Here is a 12,500-nt window from a genome sequence, read left to right on the forward strand (position 1 = left end):
TGAATTTGACTAAGTGCCTAGGAGCATTTCCCTTTAAGAAGGCCGACGTGCTATGGTTCTCCACCTGGGTCAGGAAAGCAAAATTGTCCCTCTCCTCGCTGGAAGTCCAAAAAAAAGGCGTAAATTCAAAAAAAAGGCGTAAATTTGACTAAGTGCCTAGGAGGATGTCCCTTAAAGAAGGCCGACGTGCTATGGTTCTCCACCTGGGTCAGGAAAGCAAAATTGTCCCTCTCCTCGCTGGAAGTCCAAAAAAAAGGCGTGAATTTGACTAAGTGCCTAGGAGCATTTCCCTTTAAGAAGGCCGACGTGCTATGGTTCTCCACCTGGGTCAGGAAAGCAAAATTGTCCCTCTCCTCGCTGGAAGTCCAAAAAAAAGGCCTGAATTTGACTAAGTGCCTAGGAGCATTTCCCTTTAAGAAGGCCGACGTGCTATGGTTCTCCACCTGGGTCAGGAAAGCAAAATTGTCCCTCTCCTCGCTGGAAGTCCAAAAAAAAGGCCTGAATTTGACTAAGTGCCTAGGAGCATTTCCCTTTAAGAAGGCCGACGTGCTATGGTTCTCCACCTGGGTCAGGAAAGCAAAATTGTCCCTCTCCTCGCTGGAAGTCCAAAAAAAAGGCGTGAATTTGACTAAGTGCCTAGGAGGATGTCCCTTTAAGAAGGCCGACGTGCTATGGTTCTCCACCTGGGTCAGGAAAGCAAAATTGTCCCTCTCCTCGCTGGAAGTCCAAAAAAAAAAGGTGTAAATTTGACTAAGTGTCTAGGAGCATTTCCCTTTAAGAAGGCCGACCTGCTATGGTTCTCCACCTGGGTCAGGAACGCCAAATTGTCCCTCTCCTCGCTGGAAGTCCAAAAAAAAGGCGTGAATTTGACTAAGTGCCTAGGAGCATTTCCCTTTAAGAAGGCCGACGTGCTATGGTTCTCCACCCGGGTACGGAAAGCAAAATTAGTCCCTCTCCTCGCTGGAAGTCCAAAAAAAAGGCGTAAATTTGACTAAGTGCCTAGGAGGATGTCCCTTTAAGAAGGCTGACCTGCTATGGTTCTCCACCCGGGTGCGGAAAGCAAAATTAGTCCCTCTCCTCGCTGGAAGTCCAAAAAAAAGGCGGAAATTTGACTAAGTGCCTAGGAGGATGTCCCTTTAAGAAGGCTGACGTGCTATGGTTCTCCACCTGGGTCAGGAAAGCAAAATTGTCCCTCTCCTCGCTGGAAGTCCAAAAAAAAGGCGTAAATTTGACTAAGTGCCTAGGAGGATGTCCCTTAAAGAAGGCCGACGTGCTATGGTTCTCCACCTGGGTCTGGAACGCCAAATTAGTCCCTCTCCTCGCTGGAAGTCCAAAAAAAAGGCGGAAATTTGACTAAGTGCCTAGGAGGATGTCCCTTTAAGAAGGCCGACGTGCTATGGTTCTCCACCTGGGTCCGGAAAGCAAAATTGTCCCTCTCCTCGCTGGAAGTCCAAAAAAAAGGCGTGAATTTGACTAAGTGCCTAGGAGCATTTCCCTTTAAGAAGGCCGACGTGCTATGGTTCTCCACCTGGGTCAGGAAAGCAAAATTGTCCCTCTCCTCGCTGGAAGTCCAAAAAAAAGGCGTGAATTTGACTAAGTGCCTAGGAGCATTTCCCTTTAAGAAGGCCGACGTGCTATGGTTCTCCACCTGGGTCAGGAAAGCAAAATTGTCCCTCTCCTCGCTGGAAGTCCAAAAAAAAGGCGTGAATTTGACTAAGTGCCTAGGAGGATGTCCCTTTAAGAAGGCCGACGTGCTATGGTTCTCCACCTGGGTCAGGAAAGCAAAATTGTCCCTCTCCTCGCTGGAAGTCCAAAAAAAAGGCGTGAATTTGACTAAGTGCCTAGGAGCATTTCCCTTTAAGAAGGCCGACGTGCTATGGTTCTCCACCCGGGTACGGAAAGCAAAATTAGTCCCTCTCCTCGCTGGAAGTCCAAAAAAAAGGCGTAAATTTGACTAAGTGCCTAGGAGGATGTCCCTTTAAGAAGGCTGACCTGCTATGGTTCTCCACCCGGGTACGGAAAGCAAAATTAGTCCCTCTCCTCGCTGGAAGTCCAAAAAAAAGGCGTAAATTTGACTAAGTGCCTAGGAGGATGTCCCCTTAAGAAGGCTGACCTGCTATGGTTCTCCACCCGGGTACGGAAAGCAAAATTAGTCCCTCTCCTCGCTGGAAGTCCAAAAAAAAGGCGTAAATTTGACTAAGTGCCTAGGAGGATGTCCCTTTAAGAAGGCTGACCTGCTATGGTTCTCCACCCGGGTACGGAAAGCAAAATTAGTCCCTCTCCTCGCTGGAAGTCCAAAAAAAAAGGTGTAAATTTGACTAAGTGCCTAGGAGGATGTCCCTTTAAGAAGGCCGACGTGCTATGGTCCTCCACCTGGGTCAGGAACGCAAAATTGTCCCTCTCCTCGCTGGAAGTCCAAAAAAAAGGCGTAAATTTGACTAAGTGCCTAGGAGCATGTCCCCTTAAGAAGGCCGACGTGCCTTGGTTCTCTACCTGGGTACGGAACGCCAAATTAGTCCCTCTCCTAGCTGGAAGTCCCAAAAAAAGGCGTGAATTTGACTAAGTGCCTAGGAGGATGTCCCCTTAAGAAGGCCGACGTCCCTTGGTTCTCCACCTGGGTCAGGAACGCAAAATTGTCCCTCTCCTCGCTGGAAGTCCAAAAAAAAGGCGTGAATTTCACTAAGTGCCTAGGAGGATGTCCCTTTAAGAAGGCCGACCTGCTATGGTTCTCCACCTGGGTCTGGAAAGCAAAATTGTCCCTCTCCTCGCTGGAAGTCCAAAAAAAAGGCGGAAATTTGACTAAGTGCCTAGGAGGATGTCCCTTTAAGAAGGCTGACCTGCTATGGTTCTCCACCCGGGGACGGAAAGCAAAATTAGTCCCTCTCCTCGCTGGAAGTCCAAAAAAAAGGCGTAAATTTGACTAAGTGCCTAGGAGGATGTCCCTTTAAGAAGGCTGACCTGCTATGGTTCTCCACCCGGGTACGGAAAGCAAAATTAGTCCCTCTCCTCGCTGGAAGTCCAAAAAAAAAGGTGTAAATTTGACTAAGTGCCTAGGAGGATGTCCCTTTAAGAAGGCCGACGTGCTATGGTCCTCCACCTGGGTCAGGAACGCAAAATTGTCCCTCTCCTCGCTGGAAGTCCAAAAAAAAGGCGTAAATTTGACTAAGTGCCTAGGAGCATGTCCCCTTAAGAAGGCCGACGTGCCTTGGTTCTCTACCTGGGTACGGAACGCCAAATTAGTCCCTCTCCTAGCTGGAAGTCCCAAAAAAAGGCGTGAATTTGACTAAGTGCCTAGGAGGATGTCCCCTTAAGAAGGCCGACGTCCCTTGGTTCTCCACCTGGGTCAGGAACGCAAAATTGTCCCTCTCCTCGCTGGAAGTCCAAAAAAAAGGCGTGAATTTCACTAAGTGCCTAGGAGGATGTCCCTTTAAGAAGGCCGACCTGCTATGGTTCTCCACCTGGGTCTGGAAAGCAAAATTGTCCCTCTCCTCGCTGGAAGTCCAAAAAAAAGGCGGAAATTTGACTAAGTGCCTAGGAGGATGTCCCTTTAAGAAGGCTGACCTGCTATGGTTCTCCACCCGGGGACGGAAAGCAAAATTAGTCCCTCTCCTCGCTGGAAGTCCAAAAAAAAGGCGTAAATTTGACTAAGTGCCTAGGAGGATGTCCCTTTAAGAAGGCCGACGTGCTATGGTTCTCCACCTGGGTCTGGAACGCCAAATTAGTCCCTCTCCTAGCTGGAAGTCCAAAAAAAAAGGCGTGAATTTGACTAAGTGTCTAGGAGGATGTCCCCTTAAGAAGGCCGACGTGCCTTGGTTCTCTACCTGGGTACGGCACGCCAAATTAGTCCCTCTCCTCGCTGGAAGTCCAAAAAAAAGGCGTGAATTTGACTAAGTGCCTAGGAGGATGTCCCTTTAAGAAGGCCGACCTGCTATGGTTCTCCACCTGGGTCCGGAAAGCAAAATTAGTCCCTCTCCTCGCTGGAAGTCCAAATAAAAGGCGTAAATTTGACTAAGTGCCTAGGAGGATGTCCCTTTAAGAAGGCCGACCTGCTATGGTTCTCCACCTGGGTCAGGAAAGCAAAATTGTCCCTCTCCTCGCTGGAAGTCCAAAAAAAAGGCGTAAATTTGACTAAGTGCCTAGGAGGATGTCCCTTTAAGAAGGCCGACGTGCTATGGTTCTCCACCTGGGTCTGGAACGCCAAATTAGTCCCTCTCCTCGCTGGAAGTCCAAAAAAAAGGCGGAAATTTGACTAAGTGCCTAGGAGGATGTCCCCTTAAGAAGGCCGACGTGCCTTGGTTCTCTACCTGGGTACGGAACGCCAAATTAGTCCCTCTCCTAGCTGGAAGTAGTCAAAAAAAGGCGGAAATTTGACTAAGTGTCATTATTTTAGAGTACCAGGCCTCTATAGAAAAGTTTGGTTTTTTGTCTATGTGTCATCATTTTAGAGTACCAGGCCTCTATAGAAAAGTTTGGTTTTTTGTCTATGTGTCATCATTTTAGAGTACCAGGGCTCTATAGAAAAGTTTGGTAAATTTGACTAAGTGTCTAGGAGCATTTCCCTTTAAGAAGGCCGACGTGCTATGGTTCTCCACCTGGGTCTGGAACGCCAAATTAGTCCCTCTCCTCGCTGGAAGTCCAAAAAAAAGGCGTGAATTTGACTAAGTGCCTAGGAGGATGTCCCTTTAAGAAGGCCGACGTGCTATGGTTCTCCACCTGGGTCAGGAAAGCAAAATTGTCCCTCTCCTCGCTGGAAGTCCAAAAAAAAGGCGTGAATTTGACTAAGTGCCTAGGAGCATTTCCCTTTAAGAAGGCCGACGTGCTATGGTTCTCCACCCGGGTACGGAAAGCAAAATTAGTCCCTCTCCTCGCTGGAAGTCCAAAAAAAAGGCGTGAATTTGACTAAGTGCCTAGGAGGATGTCCCTTTAAGAAGGCTGACCTGCTATGGTTCTCCACCCGGGTGCGGAAAGCAAAATTAGTCCCTCTCCTCGCTGGAAGTCCAAAAAAAAGGCGTAAATTTGACTAAGTGCCTAGGAGCATTTCCCTTTAAGAAGGCCGACCTGCTATGGTTCTCCACCCGGGTCCGGAACTCAAAATTAGTCCCTCTCCTAGTTGGAAGTCATCAAAAAAAGGCGGAAATTTGACTAAGTGCCATCATTTTAGAGTACCAGGACTACAGTGGGGGAATTGGAGCCCTCTGGTGGACACCCCCTGCAAATGCACCCTGAATTAAACACATTATTTCCAGTTCTTTTGGGGCCCTATATTCAGACGGTGTGTAGCCCTCCAGTGGACTCCCGCCTCCAATGCACCCCCCAAATTAAAGACATCACCCCCCAAATTAAAGGCATCATTTCCAGTTCTTTTGGGGCCCTATTTTCAGACAGTTTGGCGGATTTCCTTGACGCCGGGGAGTCCTACAGGTGTTCCCGGGGAATGAGAGGCCTTTTGTGGGCCAGAAAGAGTGGGGAACCCTTGGAGCCCCTATTTTCAGACAGTTTGGCTTATTTCGGTGACGCCGGGGCGTCCATCAGGTCTTCCCGGGGAATGAGAGGCCTTTTGTGGCCATATGTCAACAAAAGAGTGGGGAAATGGAGCCCTCCGGTGGACTCCCGCTGCAAATGCACCCCCCAAATTAAATACATTAATTCCAGGCCTTTTGGGGCCCTATATTCAGACGGTGTGGAGCCCTCCAGTGGACTCCCGCCTCCAATGCACCCCCATAATTATAGACATCACCCCCCAAATTAAACACATTATTTCCAGTTCTTTTGGGCCTCTATTTTCAGACGGTTTGGCGTATTTCCTTGACGCCGGGGAGTCCTACAGGTGTTCCCGGGGAATGAGAGGCCTTTTGTGGGCCAGAAAGAGTGGGGAACCCTTGGAGCCCCTATTTTCAGACAGTTTGCCGTATTTCGGTGACGCCGGGGCGTCCATCAGGTCTTCCCGGGGAATGTGAGGCCTTTCGTGGGCCATATTTTCAGACAGATTGGCCTGTTTCAGTGACGCCGAGGCGTCCATCAGGTCTTCCCGGGGAGTGTGAGGCCTTTTGGGGCCCTATTTTCAGACAGAAAAAAAAGAAAAGTAACCCTTACACTACAAAGGACAGCGGGGAAACGCCCCCCCAGCAAAGTCACAGGGGAAGTGGGGTAGACAAGTGGAGAGTGTCTGGGGAAAAGTCCACAAAATGATCAAAAATCACACACAGGTACGAGTGCCACAAGTCCCGCCGCGTCCCACCCGAGTCCGAGGTGCCCCCCACATGCCCAAAACGCACCCAGCAAAGGCGCACTGTGATTGGGAAGAAAAGTTGGAAAAGTGGGCAAAAGTCCGGAAAAATGACCAAAAACCACACCCAGGTTAGAGCCCCACACGTCCTGCAGTCGCACCCGAGTCCTGGGATGCCCAACATGTCCAAAAAAATCAAAAAAAGCCCAAAAAATCAAAAAAAATCCCCGGGCCGTATCTTGGACGCCGGCGTACCGCGTTCGGCCCTCGTGCCGTAGTTTGGCGACCGATTGTAAAAATTTGCCGCGACCGGCTAGTTTTTTTCCTTGGAGTAAATAGAGAGTAGATCCAGCAGAAAATATGCACTAAAAACAAAGAGAGGGAGTTTGGAGGGGGGCAAAAACGCCCTCTTGGAACTTTTGCAGCAGCACACATCAAACTAGCGGGGAGAAGGCATGCATAGCAAAAGTCCACGAAATGATCAAAAATCACACCCAGGTTCGAGTCCCACAAGTCCCGCCGCGTTCCACCAGTGTGCCTGACATGTCCACAACGCACCCAGCAAAGGCGCACTGTGATTGGGAAGAAAAGTTGGGAAAGTGGGCAAAAGTCCCGAATTTGGTCCAAAATCACACCCAGGTTCGAGTCCCACAAGTCCCGCCGCGTTCCACCAGTGTCTCGGGGTGCCTACAATGTCCACAACGCACCCAGCAAAGGCGCACTGTGATTGGGAAGAAAAGTTGGGAAAGTGGGCAAAAGTCCCGAATTTGGTCCAAAATCACACCCAGGTTCGAGTCCCACAAGTCCCGCCGCGTTCCACCAGGGTTCCGGGGTGCCTGACATGTCCACGACGCACCCAGCAAAGGCGCACTGTGATTGGGAAGAAAAGTTGGGAAAGTGGGCAAAAGTCCCGAATTTGGTCCAAAATCACACCCAGGTTCGAGTCCCACAAGTCCCGCCGCGTTCCACCAGTGTCTCGGGGTGCCTACAATGTCCACAACGCACCCAGCAAAGGCGCACTGTGATTGGGAAGAAAAGTTGGGAAAGTGGGCAAAAGTCCCGAATTTGGTCCAAAATCACACCCAGGTTCGAGTCCCACAAGTCCCGCCGCGTTCCACCAGTGTCTCGGGGTGCCTACAATGTCCACAACGCACCCAGCAAAGGCGCACTGTGATTGGGAAGAAAAGTTGGGAAAGTGGGCAAAAGTCCCGAATTCTGTCCAAAATCACACCCAGGTTCGAGTCCCACAAGTCCCGCCGCGTTCCACCAGGGTTCCGGGGTGCCTACAATGTCCACAACGCACCCAGCAAAGGCGCACTGTGATTGGGAAGAAAAGTTGGGAAAGTGGGCAAAAGTCCCGAATTTGGTCCAAAATCACACCCAGGTTCGAGTCCCACAAGTCCCGCCGCGTTCCACCAGGGTTCCGGGGTGCCTACAATGTCCACAACGCACCCAGCAAAGGCGCACTGTGATTGGGAAGAAAAGTTGGGAAAGTGGGCAAAAGTCCCGAATTTGGTCCAAAATCACACCCAGGTTCGAGTCCCACAAGTCCCGCCGCGTTCCACCAGGGTTCCGGGGGTGCCTGGCATGTCCACAACTTACCCAGCAAAGGCGCACTGTGATTGGGAAGAAAAGTTGGGAAAGTGGGCAAAAGTCCCGAATTTGGTCCAAAATCACACCCAGGTTCGAGTCCCACAAGTCCCGCCGCGTTCCACCAGGGTTCCGGGGTGCCTGACATGTCCACGACGCACCCAGCAAAGGCGCACTGTGATTGGGAAGAAAAGTTGGGAAAGTGGGCAAAAGTCCCGAATTTGGTCCAAAATCACACCCAGGTTCGAGTCCCACAAGTCCCGCCGCGTTCCACCGGTGTCCCGGGGGTGCCTGGCATGTCCACAACTTACCCAGCAAAGGCGCACTGTGATTGGGAAGAAAAGTTGGGAAAGTGGGCAAAAGTCCCGAATTTGGTCCAAAATCACACCCAGGTTCGAGTCCCACAAGTCCCGCCGCGTTCCACCAGGGTTCCGGGGTGCCTACAATGTCCACAACGCACCCAGCAAAGGCGCACTGTGATTGGGAAGAAAAGTTGGGAAAGTGGGCAAAAGTCCCGAATTTGGTCCAAAATCACACCCAGGTTCGAGTCCCACAAGTCCCGCCGCGTTCCACCGGTGTCCCGGGGGTGCCTGGCATGTCCACAACTTACCCAGCAAAGGCGCACTGTGATTGGGAAGAAAAGTTGGGAAAGTGGGCAAAAGTCCCGAATTTGGTCCAAAATCACACCCAGGTTCGAGTCCCACAAGTCCCGCCGCGTTCCACCAGGGTTCCGGGGTGCCTACAATGTCCACAACGCACCCAGCAAAGGCGCACTGTGATTGGGAAGAAAAGTTGGGAAAGTGGGCAAAAGTCCCGAATTTGGTCCAAAATCACACCCAGGTCCGAGTCCCACAAGTCCCGCCGCGTTCCACCCGTGTCTCGGGGTGCCTACAATGTCCACAACGCACCCAGCAAAGGCGCACTGTGATTGGGAAGAAAAGTTGGGAAAGTGGGCAAAAGTCCCGAATTTGGTCCAAAATCACACCCAGGTTCGAGTCCCACAAGTCCCGCCGCGTTCCACCAGGGTTCCGGGGTGCCTACAATGTCCACAACTTACCCAGCAAAGGCGCACTGTGAGTGGGGAGAAAAGTTGGGAAAGTGGGCAAAAGTCCCGAATTTGGTCCAAAATCACACCCAGGTTCGAGTCCCACAAGTCCCGCCGCGTTCCACCAGGGTTCCGGGGTGCCTACAATGTCCACGACGCACCCAGCAAAGGCGCACTGTGATTGGGAAGAAAAGTTGGGAAAGTGGGCAAAAGTCCCGAATTTGGTCCAAAATCACACCCAGGTTCGAGTCCCACAAGTCCCGCCGCGTTCCACCAGGGTTCCGGGGTGCCTACAATGTCCACAACGCACCCAGCAAAGGCGCACTGTGATTGGGAAGAAAAGTTGGGAAAGTGGGCAAAAGTCCCGAATTTGGTCCAAAATCACACCCAGGTTCGAGTCCCACAAGTCCCGCCGCGTTCCACCGGTGTCCCGGGGGTGCCTGGCATGTCCACAACTTACCCAGCAAAGGCGCACTGTGATTGGGAAGAAAAGTTGGGAAAGTGGGCAAAAGTCCCGAATTTGGTCCAAAATCACACCCAGGTTCGAGTCCCACAAGTCCCGCCGCGTTCCACCAGGGTTCCGGGGTGCCTACAATGTCCACAACGCACCCAGCAAAGGCGCACTGTGATTGGGAAGAAAAGTTGGGAAAGTGGGCAAAAGTCCCGAATTTGGTCCAAAATCACACCCAGGTTCGAGTCCCACAAGTCCCGCCGCGTTCCACCGGTGTCCCGGGGGTGCCTGGCATGTCCACAACTTACCCAGCAAAGGCGCACTGTGATTGGGAAGAAAAGTTGGGAAAGTGGGCAAAAGTCCCGAATTTGGTCCAAAATCACACCCAGGTTCGAGTCCCACAAGTCCCGCCGCGTTCCACCAGGGTTCCGGGGTGCCTACAATGTCCACAACTCACCCAGCAAAGGCGCACTGTGATTGGGAAGAAAAGTTGGGAAAGTGGGCAAAAGTCCCGAATTTGGTCCAAAATCACACCCAGGTTCGAGTCCCACAAGTCCCGCCGCGTTCCACCGGTGTCCCGGGGGTGCCTGGCATGTCCACAACTTACCCAGCAAAGGCGCACTGTGATTGGGAAGAAAAGTTGGGAAAGTGGGCAAAAGTCCCGAATTTGGTCCAAAATCACACCCAGGTTCGAGTCCCACAAGTCCCGCCGCGTTCCACCAGGGTTCCGGGGTGCCTACAATGTCCACAACGCACCCAGCAAAGGCGCACTGTGATTGGGAAGAAAAGTTGGGAAAGTGGGCAAAAGTCCCGAATTTGGTCCAAAATCACACCCAGGTTCGAGTCCCACAAGTCCCGCCGCGTTCCACCGGTGTCCCGGGGGTGCCTGGCATGTCCACAACTTACCCAGCAAAGGCGCACTGTGATTGGGAAGAAAAGTTGGGAAAGTGGGCAAAAGTCCCGAATTTGGTCCAAAATCACACCCAGGTTCGAGTCCCACAAGTCCCGCCGCGTTCCACCAGGGTTCCGGGGTGCCTACAATGTCCACAACGCACCCAGCAAAGGCGCACTGTGATTGGGAAGAAAAGTTGGGAAAGTGAGCAAAAGTCCCGAATTTGGTCCAAAATCACACCCAGGTTCGAGTCCCACAAGTCCCGCCGCGTTCCACCAGGGTTCCGGGGTGCCTACAATGTCCACAACTTACCCAGCAAAGGCGCACTGTGAGTGGGGAGAAAAGTTGGGAAAGTGGGCAAAAGTCCCGAATTTGGTCCAAAATCACACCCAGGTTCGAGTCCCACAAGTCCCGCCGCGTTCCACCAGGGTTCCGGGGTGCCTACAATGTCCACGACGCACCCAGCAAAGGCGCACTGTGATTGGGAAGAAAAGTTGGGAAAGTGGGCAAAAGTCCCGAATTTGGTCCAAAATCACACCCAGGTTCGAGTCCCACAAGTCCCGCCGCGTTCCACCAGGGTTCCGGGGTGCCTACAATGTCCACAACGCACCCAGCAAAGGCGCACTGTGATTGGGAAGAAAAGTTGGGAAAGTGGGCAAAAGTCCCGAATTTGGTCCAAAATCACACCCAGGTTCGAGTCCCACAAGTCCCGCCGCGTTCCACCAGGGTTCCGGGGTGCCTACAATGTCCACGACGCACCCAGCAAAGGCGCACTGTGATTGGGAAGAAAAGTTGGGAAAGTGGGCAAAAGTCCCGAATTTGGTCCAAAATCACACCCAGGTTCGAGTCCCACAAGTCCCGCCGCGTTCCACCAGGGTTCCGGGGGTGCCTGGCATGTCCACAACTTACCCAGCAAAGGCGCACTGTGATTGGGAAGAAAAGTTGGGAAAGTGGGCAAAAGTCCCGAATTTGGTCCAAAATCACACCCAGGTTCGAGTCCCACAAGTCCCGCCGCGTTCCACCGGTGTCCCGGGGGTGCCTGGCATGTCCACAACTTACCCAGCAAAGGCGCACTGTGATTGGGAAGAAAAGTTGGGAAAGTGGGCAAAAGTCCCGAATTTGGTCCAAAATCACACCCAGGTTCGAGTCCCACAAGTCCCGCCGCGTTCCACCAGGGTTCCGGGGTGCCTACAATGTCCACAACGCACCCAGCAAAGGCGCACTGTGATTGGGAAGAAAAGTTGGGAAAGTGGGCAAAAGTCCCGAATTTGGTCCAAAATCACACCCAGGTTCGAGTCCCACAAGTCCCGCCGCGTTCCACCAGGGTTCCGGGGTGCCTACAATGTCCACAACGCACCCAGCAAAGGCGCACTGTGATTGGGAAGAAAAGTTGGGAAAGTGGGCAAAAGTCCCGAATTTGATCCAATATTATGCCCGGGTTGGAGTACCACGAGTCCGGCCGCGTTCCACCGGTGTCCCGGGGGTGCCTGCCATGTCCACAACTTACCCAGCAAAGGCGCACTGTGATTCGGAAGAAAAGTTGGGAAAGTGGGGAAAAAAAGGACCGGGAAATATCCAAAATTATGCCCGGGTTGGAGTACCACGAGTCCGGCCGCGTTCCACCGGTGTCCCGGGGGTGCCTGGCACGTCCACAACTTACCCAGCAAAGGCGCACTGTCAGTGGGGAAGACCAAACATGTCTCGGATTTTTTCCAAGTACCTTAACGAGAGAGGCTAAAAAGCACCTGTTTTTACCTTCTCTCGTTGTTGTACTTAGAAAAAAAACGAGAAAAAAAAAAATCTGGGTTTTTTTCTAAGTACCTTAACGAGAGAGGCTAAAAAAACCATTTTTTACCTTCTCTCGTTGTTGTACTTAGAAAAAAAACGAGAAAAAAAATTTTCCCCATTCATTTCAATGGGAGTTCATTTTTTTTTTGGGATTTTTTCTAAGTACCTTAACGAGAGAGGCTTAATTTTTCACCTACTTTTTACCTTCTCTCGATTTTTCGTTTTTTACCTGGTCGACCAAAACACCTCCATCTCGTTACTATGTGCACCATGTCTGACAGGCTGAAATCACAGGGAACGCGTCCGAGTCAAAGTGAGCTATTTTCGGACACAAATATGGTGTTTTTCCCCTCTATCCTCTGGTCCTTTTTTCAAACTGATCTTCCAGCATCTGAGCGACAGGGGCTCATGCAGACACCTGTGTCCGCCCGAGGGGCGCCTTCCCGGACACATATATGGTGCTTCCCCCCTCTTTACCCCGGTCCTTTTTCAAACTGATCTTCCAGCA

Source organism: Nerophis lumbriciformis, unplaced genomic scaffold, assembly GCF_033978685.3.
Source record: "Nerophis lumbriciformis unplaced genomic scaffold, RoL_Nlum_v2.1 HiC_scaffold_63, whole genome shotgun sequence".
Taxonomy (NCBI): Eukaryota; Metazoa; Chordata; class Actinopteri; order Syngnathiformes; family Syngnathidae; genus Nerophis; species Nerophis lumbriciformis.